Consider the following 12,991-nt stretch of genomic DNA (forward strand, 5'->3'; position numbering starts at 1 on the left):
TCCCAGTAGCCGCCAGAATTTACAGCGATATATGGTGGGGCCCAATGCCGTTCTAAGGATGGTAAGGCCTGAGCAGGTACAGGCATTAGTCAATTGGGTGGCCGACAGTGGATCCAGCACGTTCACATTATCTCCCACCCAGTCTTCTGCAGAAAGCGCACAGATGGCGCCTGAAAACCAACCCCATCAGTCTGTCACATCACCCCCATGCATATCAGGGAAACTGTCTGAGCCTCAAGTTATGCAGCAGTCTCTTATGCTGTTTGAAGACTCTGCTGGCAGGGTTTCCCAAGGGCATCCACCTAGCCCTTCCCCAGCGGTGGAAGACATAGACTGCACTGACGCACAACCACTTATGTTTCCTGATGATGAGGACATGGGAATACCACCTCCGCATGTCTCTGATGATGACGAAACACAGGTGCCAACTGCTGCGTCTTTCTGCAGTGTGCAGACTGAACAGGAGGTCAGGGATCAAGACTGGGTGGAAGACGATGCAGGGGACGATGAGGTCCTAGACCCCACATGGAATGAAGGTCGTGCCACTGACTTTCACAGTTCGGAGGAAGAGGCAGTGGTGAGACCGAGCCAACAGCGTAGCAAAAGAGGGAGCAGTGGGCAAAAGCAGAACACCCGCCGCCAAGAGACTCCGCCTGCTACTGACCGCCGCCATCTGGGACCGAGCACCCCAAAGGCAGCTTCAAGGAGTTCCCTGGCATGGCACTTCTTCAAACAATGTGCTGACGACAAGACCCGAGTGGTTTGCACGCTGTGCCATCAGAGCCTGAAGCGAGGCATTAACGTTCTGAACCTGAGCACAACCTGCATGACCAGGCACCTGCATGCAAAGCATGAACTGCAGTGGAGTAAACACCTTAAAACCAAGGAAGTCACTCAGGCTCCCCCTGCTACCTCTTCTGCTGCTGCCGCCTCGGCCTCTTCTGCTGCTGCCGCCTCGGCCTCTTCCTCCGCCTCTGGAGGAACGTTGGCACCTGCCGCCCAGCAAACAGGGGATGTACCACCAACACCACCACCACCACCTCCGTCACCAAGCGTCTCAACCATGTCACACGGCAGCGTTCAGCTCTCCATCTCACAAACATTTGAGAGAAAGCGTAAATTCCCACCTAGCCACCCTCGATCCCTGGCCCTGAATGCCAGCATTTCTAAACTACTGGCCTATGAAATGCTGTCATTTAGGCTGGTGGACACAGACAGCTTCAAACAGCTCATGTCGCTTGCTGTCCCACAGTATGTTGTTCCCAGCCGCCACTACTTCTCCAAGAGAGCCGTGCCTTCCCTGCACAACCAAGTATCCGATAAAATCAAGTGTGCACTGCGCAACGCCATCTGTAGCAAGGTCCACCTAACCACAGATACGTGGACCAGTAAGCACGGCCAGGGATGCTATATCTCCCTAACTGCACACTGGGTAAATGTAGTGGCAGCTGGGCCCCAGGCGGAGAGCTGTTTGGCGCACGTCCTTCCGCCGCCAAGGATCGCAGGGCAACATTCTTTGCCTCCTGTTGCCACCTCCTCCTTCTCGGCTTCCTCCTCCTCTTCTTCCACCTGCTCATCCAGTCAGCCACACACCTTCACCACCAACTTCAGCACAGCCCGGGGTAAACGTCAGCAGGCCATTCTGAAACTCATATGTTTGGGGGACAGGCCCCACACCGCACAGGAGTTGTGGTGGGGTATAGAACAACAGACCGACGAGCGGTTGCTGCCGGTGAGCCTCAAGCCCGGCCTGGTGGTGTGTGATAATGGGCGAAATCTCGTTGCAGCTCTGGGACTAGCCAATTTGACGCACATCCCTTGCTTGGCGCATGTGCTGAATTTGGTGGTGCAGAAGTTCATTCACAACTACCCCGACATGTCAGAGCTGCTGCATAAAGTGCGGGCCGTCTGTTCGCGCTTCCGGCGTTCACATCCTGCTGCTGCTCGCCTGTCTGCGCTACAGCGTAACTTCGGCCTTCCCGCTCACCGCCTCATATGCGACGTGCCCACCAGGTGGAACTCCACCTTGCACATGCTGGACAGACTGTGCGAGCAGCAGCAGGCCATAGTGGAGTTTCAGCTGCAGCACGCACGGGTCAGTCGCAATACAGAACAGCACCACTTCACCACCAATGACTGGGCCTCCATGCGAGACCTGTGTGCCCTGTTGCGCTGTTTCGAGTACTCCACCAACATGGCCAGTGTCGATGACGCCGTTATCAGCGTTACAATACCACTTCTATGTCTCCTTGAGAAAACACTTAGGGCAATGATGGAAGAGGAGGTGGCCCAGGAGGAGGAGGAGGAGGAAGAGGGGTCATCTTTAGCACTTTCAGGCCAGTCTCTTCGAAGTGACTCAGAGGGAGGTTTTTGGCAACAGCAGAGGCCAGGTACAAATGTGGCCAGCCAGGGCCCACTACTGGAGGACGAGGAGGACAAGGATGAGGAGGAGGTGGAGGAGGATGAGGATGAAGCATGGTCACAGCGGGGTGGCACCCAACGCAGCTCGGGTCCATCACTGGTGCGTGGCTGGGGGGAAAGGCAGGACGATGACGATACGCCTCCCACAGAGGACAGCTTGTCCTTACCCCTGGGCAGCCTGGCACACATGAGCGACTACATGCTGCAGTGCCTGCGCAACGACAGCAGAGTTGCCCACATTTTAACCTGTGCGGACTACTGGGTTGCCACCCTGCTGGATCCACGCTACAAAGACAATGTGCCCACCTTACTTCCTGCACTGGAGCATGATAGGAAGATGCGCGAGTACAAGCGCACGTTGGTAGACGCGCTACTGAGAGCATTCCCAAATGTCACAGGGGAACAAGTGGAAGCCCAAGGCCAAGGCAGAGGAGGAGCAAGAGGTCGCCAAGGCAGCTGTGTCACGGCCAGCTCCTCTGAGGGCAGGGTTAGCATGGCAGAGATGTGGAAAACTTTTGTCAACACGCCACAGCTAACTGCACCACCACCTGATACGCAACGTGTTAGCAGGAGGCAACATTTCACTAACATGGTGGAACAGTACATGTGCACACCCCTCCACGTACTGACTGATGGTTCGGCCCCATTCAACTTCTGGGTCTCTAAATTGTCCACGTGGCCAGAGCTAGCCTTTTATGCCTTGGAGGTGCTGGCCTGCCCGGCGGCCAGCGTTTTGTCTGAACGTGTATTCAGCACGGCAGGGGGCGTCATTACAGACAAACGCAGCCGCCTGTCTACAGCCAATGTGGACAAGCTGACGTTCATAAAAATGAACCAGGCATGGATCCCACAGGACCTGTCCGTCCCTTGTCCAGATTAGACATTAACTACCTCCCCTTAACCATATATTATTGGACTCCAGGGCACTTCCTCATTCAATCCTATTTTTATTTTCATTTTACCATTATATTGCGAGGCTACCCAAAGTTGAATGAACCTCTCCTCTGTCTGGGTGCCAGGGCCTAAATATATGCCAATGGACTGTTCCAATGTTGGGTGACGTGAAGCCTGATTCTCTGCTATGACATGCAGACTAATTCTCTGCTGACATGAAGCCAGATCCTCTGTTACGGGACCTCTCTCCTCTGCCTGGGTGCTGGGCCTAAATATCTGACAATGGACTGTTGCATTGGTGGCTGACGTGAAGCCTGATTCTCTGCTATGACATGCAGACTAATTCTCTGCTGACATGAAGCCAGATTGTCTGTTACGGGACCTCTCTCCTCTGCCTGGGTGCTGGGCCTAAATTTATGAAAATGGACTGTTGCAGTGGTGGGTGACGTGAAGCCTGATTCTCTGCTATGACATGAAGACTGATTCTCTGCTGACATGAAGCCAGATTGTCTGTTACGGGACCTCTCTCCTCTGCCTGGGTGCTGGGCCTAAATTTATGACAATGGACTGTTGCAGTGGTGGGTGACGTGAAGCCTGATTCTCTGCTATGATATGAAGACTGATTCTCTGCTGACATGAAGCCAGATTGTCTGTTACGGGACCTCTCTCCTCTGCCTGGGTGCCGGGGCCTAAATATCTGAGAATGGACTGTTCCAGTGGTGGGTGACGGGAAGCCAGATTCTCTGCTATGGGACCTCTCTCCAATTGATTTTGGTTAATTTTTATTTATTTAATTTTTATTTTAATTCATTTTCCTATCCACATTTGTTTGCAGGGGATTTACCTACATGTTGCTGCCTTTTTCAGCCCTCTAGCCCTTTCCTGGGCTGTTTTACAGCCGTTTTAGTGCCGAAAAGTTCGGGTCCCCATTGACTTCAATGGGGTTCGGGTTCGGGACGAAGTTCGGATCGGGTTCGGATCCCGAACCCGAACATTTTCGGGAAGTTCGGCCAAACTTCTCGAACCCGAACATCCAGGTGTTCGCTCAACTCTAGTTGTGTCCAAACAGTTGTGTTATCTTGCACTGCTATAATCTAAATAGCTACTTTCTGTGGTACCTACTGAACATCGTCTATACCACATCTTGGTCTAATTATCTAATTTTGTCCACACTCTTAATGTGTGGTGTCCGCTCATATTATAACCAATTTGCAGCTAGTCAGGGGGACCTTTTTATTCGGATTATACATTATATATATAAAATTATATACCGTCACTTAGCCACTCCCTGGAATTCTTGAGATTTGGGGATCTGTAGAGTTCATCAATCCAGACCCCCACCTCTCGATCCACCACCGGCTACTTAGGGATCCCCTGTATCAAATATTCAGTTATCTTACTGACAGGTGTCACTATTCTTATTAGAGCCAGCGGCTTATATTGTTATTATTTTATCTAACATAGCTCTAAAAATCAAAAATAAATCTTCTTGTACATAATATCACTTTAGTACTTTTTGGTGTCGGTCCTCCATGATCAATTTTGTCCCCTGATGAGCCTGACAACAACCAGGCGAAACGCGTAGGGACGGTATTGGACATTTCTATTACCTTATATATATTCACCTTTTCTTTTGGATTATTGACTGCCACATTTAATCTCCTCGGGTACTTTTTCTATTTATTATTTTGTGTACTTTAGTATAGGTCTTCTATTAAGTTTATTAATTCTTGTGTTCCCTCTCCCGCCAGGGTTCTTTAGGGTTTTTAGGAGGTACGAGAGACGGGATCGCCCTTATCAGGGCGGCTATTCCGTATATAGGCAGGATCATCTACATCAGGGCCAGCATCAGGGACATTTTTCCCTATAGGCCCAACACAACTGCTCTACCACCTCCCTATCAGCCTTAGATGGGTTACACCATTAGACCTCACTTTTTGATTTCTTTTTTTTTTGTATTTACTTATTTTCTAATTTCTGTATAGATAAGGGTGTATTGACTTTTATTTAAATACAATTAAAGGTTATATTTTAGAATGGTGGTAATTCTGTGATTCCCCCCCAAACAGTTCAATTTTAGTCTCATCACTCCAAATGACTTTGTGCCAGAAGATTTGAGGCTTGTCTCTGTGCTGTTTGGCATATTGTAAGCAGGATACTTTGTGGCATTTGCGTAGTAATGGCTTTCTTATGGCAACTCGACCGTGCAGACCATCTTTCTTCAAGTGCCTCCCTATTGTGCATCTTGAAACCGCCACACCACATTCTTTGAGAGAGTCCTGTATTTCACCTGAAGTTATTTGTGGGGTTTTCCTTACATCCCGAACAATTATTCTGGCAGTTGTGGCTGAAAGTTTAGTTGGTCTAGCTGACCGTGGTTTGGTTTCAACAGAACCCCTACTTTTCCACTTCTTAATAAGAGTTTGAACACTGCTGTGGCGCAGGCCTCTACATAACTTGGCACTTGCTTCAGCCGGCCGTGCAGCATGGTTTAAACTACGCCAGTAGTTTAAGACCATTTTCCACGCCATAAACTGGCGTCGAAAATGGAAAATGAGCCAGCCCAGCCTCTTTCCCGTCCACGTCAAGCCCCATTTTTCTGCAAACTCGTAAAAGTGTGTGAGCAGGGAAAAGTTGCAGATTTGTCCGCAAATCCCCTTTGCAATGAAATCTGCGATAAAACTATGCCAAAAAGTGGCGTACTTCCCATAGTAAATCAGCCCCTATATTTCTACCACAGGATATGTGCTATTAATATTATTACCTGTAAATACTAGATAATGAGTTCTGCCCTTTGTAAGGACCTTCAACTGTTACTGGCAGTTTGTACCTACTGATGACATTCATGTTATCAAGTCACTCGGTATTAAATCAGGTTGCTAAACTAAATTCACACTTCTCTGAAAAACAGCATGCCACTTGGGAGGGGGATGTCTAATATATATGGCAGGATTAATCCAAGGTTTCCTAATTCCATATCGGTAGAATGTAGAACAAACGGAGACAGGTCTCAAACTCTCAGCTGGGTAGTTAGAAACAAGCTGTATAAGTGACAGATGTTTCATATAGGAGAGTACAGAATCTATTGGACAGGCACATCACATCAGTATGTTGAATTGTAGGAGATTTCAGGTTCTTAAGCCATTAATCTCACAGCATGTGGTTTCCTATTTGCCTTCAGTTCCATTTCCCCATCATCAGCTTTTTTCAAATTCTCTGACAACATTGGTTAGTTCAATGCCTTACACAGCATTACTCACTGCAATAATCTGCAGTGAAAAGGCTAATGTTGTTCAAACCTGAGGATACAGAAGATGAAGAGAAAACTGTTACTTTATAATAGGTTCTTCTAAAATCTAATCCTCATATTAATGTCTTCTTTCATTAATTTGAGCCATACCTTAAAGGGAACCTGTCACCTGGATTTTGGGTATAGAGCTGAGGACATGGGTTGCTAGATGGCCGCTAGCACATCCGCAATACCCAGTCACCATAGCTCTGTGTGCTTTTATTGTGTAAAACATCCGATTTGATACATATGCAAATTAACCTGAGATGAGTCAGAGCTTGAAAATATGACTCTTCTCTGGTCACACAAGTAAGATATGACTCTTTTATGTTAATTTGCATAAAAGGCGGGAAGTACAAAAATGAATAATACTTTTTGAATTTATATGTTTAGGGTAACACAATGAACATTTAGAAAAGCTCAGTGAGGGTAGCATAATTGAGGTGACAGGTTCCCTTTAAAGTAATTTTCCATGTTATAGGACCCGCACTCCCCTGTTCCCTTTTTGCAGCAGAAAGGTGGTCCATATCTAATATAGTACAGTCGGTTTTCAAATCTCATGTACACTAGGATGGGGGGTTGACCATGCCTTTGAGTCTAAATTTTCACTGCAAATGAGATAGAGGGGATCGATGGCCACACATACTGTAGACACAGGTAGAATAGACACTTTATGATACAATATTGCAAAATCATGTTGTTTTGAACAGTTGGTTATTTCATGACACACATATCAGAACATGCCCAACCAAGAGGAAAGGTGTTATTCTGGTGATCTGTACCTGCCATCCCATTTCCCCCTCCAGACATAGCCACCTGAGTTCTTAATTTCTATCCTCTGCTATTTCCCCAGTGGTCTATGCCTGCCAGTGTCCTTCTGTTCCATCCAGGTGGAAACGGACACCGGTCAATCACAGTTCTATCCACTCCATGCAGGCTGAGGCCTCCTGCTCATTTGCTCTTCTTATCTCCACCCCTAGGGCGCACACACCGCCTCTCCCTCTTAAGTTCATGGCTCTCAGTATTTAAGGCATCTTCTCCTATGGGAAGATGTCTGAGCAATACTGTAGGTTCAAGTTGTCTAGTGTCCTGCAAAGATGCACCATAGTCTTGTTTGCCTGCCCAAGTACAACCTCTGCCTGTTTCTGGATTTGATTTATTGCTACCCCGCCTGACCTCTGCTGCCTGTTCCTCATATTGGCCCTGAACATCCTGCCCTGACACTTGGACTGATTACTGGATTGCACAGGAGGTAGCAGCCTGGTGGTTCCCCTACAGCAGAGTCCATATCCCTGTGTAGAGGTTAAAGGTTGAAAACCAAGGGACTGCCAGGATAACATCCTTAGGAGTAACCCCAAGTCAAATTTATTCAGGAAAGGTAAGAAAGGACACATCTGTAGACAGAAGAAAGGCTAAAAGTATTCCATCAGCAGACAAATAAGAATCTAAACATGGAGTAAGCCTTGTTTAAAGGTTAAGTATATACATCCACTTTAAGAAAAATCAATACAATAATACAGTTGTAAAATATAGATAAATAACATAAAACACATACTGGATTCTCCATTCATGCCAGTCCCTTGAAGAGAAGATCCTATTTTATTTTTGGATAAGCTTTTTACACACAATAGCTATGCTAAAGAAAAGTGTATCCTGAGCATGAGGAGCCTTATCTAAAGAAGAAATGTACAGTGCCTTGGAAAAATATTCATACCCCTTGAACTTCTCCACATTTTTTCATACTACACCTACAAACATAAATGTGTTTTATTGGGATTTTATGTGATACACCAAGACAAAGTAGCAAGTATGTGTGAAGTGAAAAGCAAATGACACATGATTTTCAACATTTTTAATAAATAAGAATCTGGAAATTGTGGTGTGCATTTGTAATCAGCCAATGATACCCCTAAATAAACCAATTGTCTTCAGAAGTTACCTAATTAGTAAATAGTGTCTATTTGTATAATTTACTCTAAGTATAACTACAGGTGTTCTGTGAAGGCCTTAGTGGTTTGTTAGAGAACAGTAGTGTTCAAACAGCATCATGATAACCAAGGAACACAGCAGACAGGTCAGGTATAAAGTTGTAGAGAAGTGTAAAGGAGGTTTAGGTTATAGAAAAAAAATCTACAGTTCAGGTTATAACATGAGCAACAGATGTTGATTTTCAGTTACTGCTTCTAAGAAATAAGATCAAATTCAACATTTAGACATTATTTAGAGAGGTTTAGAAATATATTAGCATAACTTGTGTATTAGAATTGATTATTTCTGACCCTTTTGCACTCCAGCAATCTATTTTAGTAGTATAAAACAGCTTTATCACAGTCATGGGATGTACATATTTACAGTCATGTGAAAAAATTAGGACACCCTTTGAAAGCATGTGGTTTTTTGTAACATTTTTAATAAAAAGTTATTTCATCTCCGTTTCAACAATACAGAGAGATTAAAGTAATCCAACTAAACAAAGAAAACTGAAGAAAAGTCTTTTCAAGATCTTCTGTAAATGTCATTCTACAAAAATGCCTATTCTAACTGAGGAAAAAGATAGGACACCCTCACATGTATTCCCTCTTAAATTGGCTCAGATCTCACACAGGTATATCACACCAGGTGCACATAATTAGTAGATCGTTACTCTGCATGTTGAATGAGGCTTGCCCTATTTAAACCTCAGACATTTAGTTTGGTGTGCTCCTGACTGTTGAAGTGAGAGTGAGCACCATGGTGAGAGCAAAAGAGCTGTCAGAGGACTTCAGAAAAAAGATTGTAGCAGCCTATGAGTCTGGGAAGGGATTTAAAAAGATCTCAAAAGATTTTGAAATCAGCCATTCCACTGTCCGGAAGATAGTCTACAAGTGGAGGGCTTTCAAAACAACTGCCAACATGCCCAGGACTGGTCGCCCCAGCAAGTTCACCCCAAGAGCAGACCGCAAGATGCTAAAAGAGGTCTCCAAAAACCCTAAAGTGTCATCTCGAGAACTACAGCAGGCTCTGGCTACTGTTGATGTAGAAGTACATGCCTCTACAATCAGAAAGAGACTGTACAAGTTTAACTTGCATGGGAGGTGTGCAAGGAGGAAACCTTTGCTTTCCAAGAGAAACATCGAGGCCAGACTGACATTTGCCAGAGATAAAGTTGACAAAGACCAGGACTTCTGGAATAATGTTCTTTGGACAGATGAGTCCAAAATTGAATTATTTGGACACAACAGCAGAGGACATGTTTGGCGTAAACCAAACACAGCATTCCAAGAAAAGAACCTCATACCAACTGTGAAGCATGGAGGTGGAAGTGTCATGGTTTGGGGCTGCTTTGCTGCAGCAGGACCTGGTCAGCTCACCATCATAGAATCCACGATGAATTCTACTGTGTATCAGAAGGTGCTTGAAGAACATGTGAGACCATCAGTTAGAAAATTAAAGCTGAAGCGGAACTGGACCATGCAACATGACAATTACCCAAAACATACTAGTAAATCAACCAAAGATTGGCTGAAAAAGAAGAAATGGAGAGTCCTGGAATGGCCAAGTCAAAGTCCAGATTTGAATCCCATTGAGATGCTGTGGGGTTACTTGAAAAGGTCTGTACGTGCAAGAAACCCCTCAAACATCTCACAGCTGAAAAAGTTCTGCATTGAGGAGTGGGGTAAAATTTCCTCAGACCGATGTCGAAGACTGGTAGATGGCTACAAGAACCGTCTCACTGCAGTTATTTCAGCCAAAGGAGGTAACACTCGCTATTAGGGGCAAGGGTGTCCTATCTTTTTCCTCAGTTAGAATAGGCATTTTTGTAGAATGACATTTACAGAAGATCTTGAAAAGACTTTTCTTCAGTTTTCTTTGTTTAGTTGGATTACTTTAATCTCTCTGTATTGTTGAAACGGAGATGAAATAACCTTTTATTAAAAATGTTACAAAAAACCACATGCTTTCAAAGGGTGTCCTAATTTTTTCACATGACTGTATATAGGGAAATCAAGTGATTTATACAGAGATAGTGTGCATCAATGAACACACTGTTTGTGACTAATTTTACTGACCAGTAGATATTTTACTTCTGTATTTGGAATATTTGAGGTGTGGAGGGTTTTCAGTAGTGTTAGAGACACAAATGTAATCAATAAGCACAAGCATAATGAAAAGGGCTGTCTGGTTTAGAAAACCTATTTTCTAATTCCCCATTTGAGAATTCTGAGTTAATAGAAGTCACTCCTGCTTGGGCCTCTCCTCTATTAACCAGAGCAGAGAATGGATGCAAAGATCAACGCTTCTTCTAGAGGTCCCGGCATGTGCAATAAATAGATAGCTCATTGGTTTTGATTAGATGTAATACTTTATTTCCCCTGTGTTGGCACTCTAGGGAAATCAAACCCCATTATCGTTAATTGCAGGGGGTCCCAGGAACAGGAAATTCTGTGATCAGAGGACCCTTGTTAAAACTAAAAGAATGGTCCAAAGTTGACAACCCCTTTAAGTAGTAAATGTAACTGTAAAACTAGTTTTACAGTTTTACTAGTTTTACTAGTTTTACTGTAAATATAACTGTAAAGCTAGTTTTTTATGCTGGAAGAAAGATTTCTAAAATGTGTAACAGAAAGTGTAGTGGGTAACTAAAGAGGAAAAATGCCATGGTCAAACAGTGATTTACAATTCCCTTCAAAAGCAATTTTCAATAAGTTCCTTACATTTGAAATGTATTTTAGGTTGCAGATTAAACATTCTCATATAGAGAAATGTCACAAAGAAATGTGATTGTCTTCACTGATCGGTCTGTGCTTTTTCGAGACGTTATTGACATTGCAATGTACTTCATCAGCACTAAAGGAAATCTTGGAGCTCATCCATTTGCCCGAAGCTGACAGTATAGGAAATAGACCAAAGCTTATCACTAGTGTATCAACAGTGGAATTATGTACTGCACTGAATCCACTAATCAAGAAAAAGGAGAGTTTAAAAAATATGTTTCAATATCTGCAGATCAGTTCTGATAGTTGTATTCTATTTCTGCATTGTTATGTGACATGATGAACAGTCAAGGTCAAGCTAGTCTATTAAATTGCTTAGTATCAGCAGCAACCACTCTTGCGGACCCAACCCTTCTATGTATTTCATGTATGGCAAAGTATATATATAACATTACATTATGTATGTCTAACCACAATGTACCCCAGCACTAAAAAGTTGTATACATAATAAGTGCCGCACTTGCATGGAGGGGGGCATTGGTTGGGAGAGGGGGTCAGCTGTGAACTTCAGCTTTACAATATAAATCCACAGAGTTTTCAAGCTGCCACCATTAGGGGAGCCCAGTACACAGAGATTTTTCCAGCTTCAATGAGTTCAATGACCTAGTGGTGACTACAGGCAGACACTTTTATAGTATACTTTTCGAAGGGAAGCAGAAAATTTAGATCTGGATGAGGGAGCTGTATCAATGTATTATATTTATGACAGCTATCTTGTGTAATATATATTGAGAAGTATGGTATTCAAAAAGCACACCATATTTACAGATCACACGTTCCACTTTTTCCAACATTCAAACCGACTTAATTGTTATTTTAAAATGTTTTTAAAGATGCAAAACTGATTACCAAATTCATTCACTGAAGTCTTGCGCAACTTTGGGTGAAACTAATTTTACCTCCACAGAGACAATAGATTGTAATTCTGTATGAGTGCTTCTAAAAACCAGGTAGCACAGCAAAATAATAAGAGGGCTTACTTTTCACACTGCCAAATGCTGGGCACAACATACTGGGTACTGAAATGGCATATCTGTGGAAAAATTGCAATTATCACTTTCCATTTTGCACCATCTGCCGTGCATTCATTTTTACTTGGTAAATTACAGCCAATAATTTTTAAATTCTATGAAAAAATTGTGGGATCAAAGCAATCATTACATCCCTCAATAAATTCCTTTTTGGGGGTTTCCACTGTTGAGGTACCTCAGAGTCTCTTCAAGGCAACATGGCACCCAAAAACCATTCTAACAAAATCTGCCCTACAAAAGCCAACAGCCTTCTTACCTTCAGCGCCCTGCTGTGTGCCTATACAGCAGTTTATAACCACATATGGGGTGTTTCTCTAAACTTCAGAATCAGTGTTTGCTGTTAACACATGCTGTGTTACAGGAAAAAATGGATTCCAATAGAAAATATGCAAAAGATTTAATTTTTACGTTTCACCTCAATTTTGCTTTATTTGTTGTAGGGTTAACATAGTTTTTAAAATCAGTTTTAAATAATTTGAGGGGAGTAGTTTCTAAAATGGAGTAATTTATGGGTGGTTTCCAATTTATAAGTCTCTCAAAGTCACATCAGAACTGAATTTGTACTTCTAAAAGTCAGTTTGGGAAAGCATGCAAATTTTTCA

Source organism: Bufo gargarizans, chromosome 1, assembly GCF_014858855.1.
Source record: "Bufo gargarizans isolate SCDJY-AF-19 chromosome 1, ASM1485885v1, whole genome shotgun sequence".
In the NCBI taxonomy this organism is placed as follows: domain Eukaryota; kingdom Metazoa; phylum Chordata; class Amphibia; order Anura; family Bufonidae; genus Bufo; species Bufo gargarizans.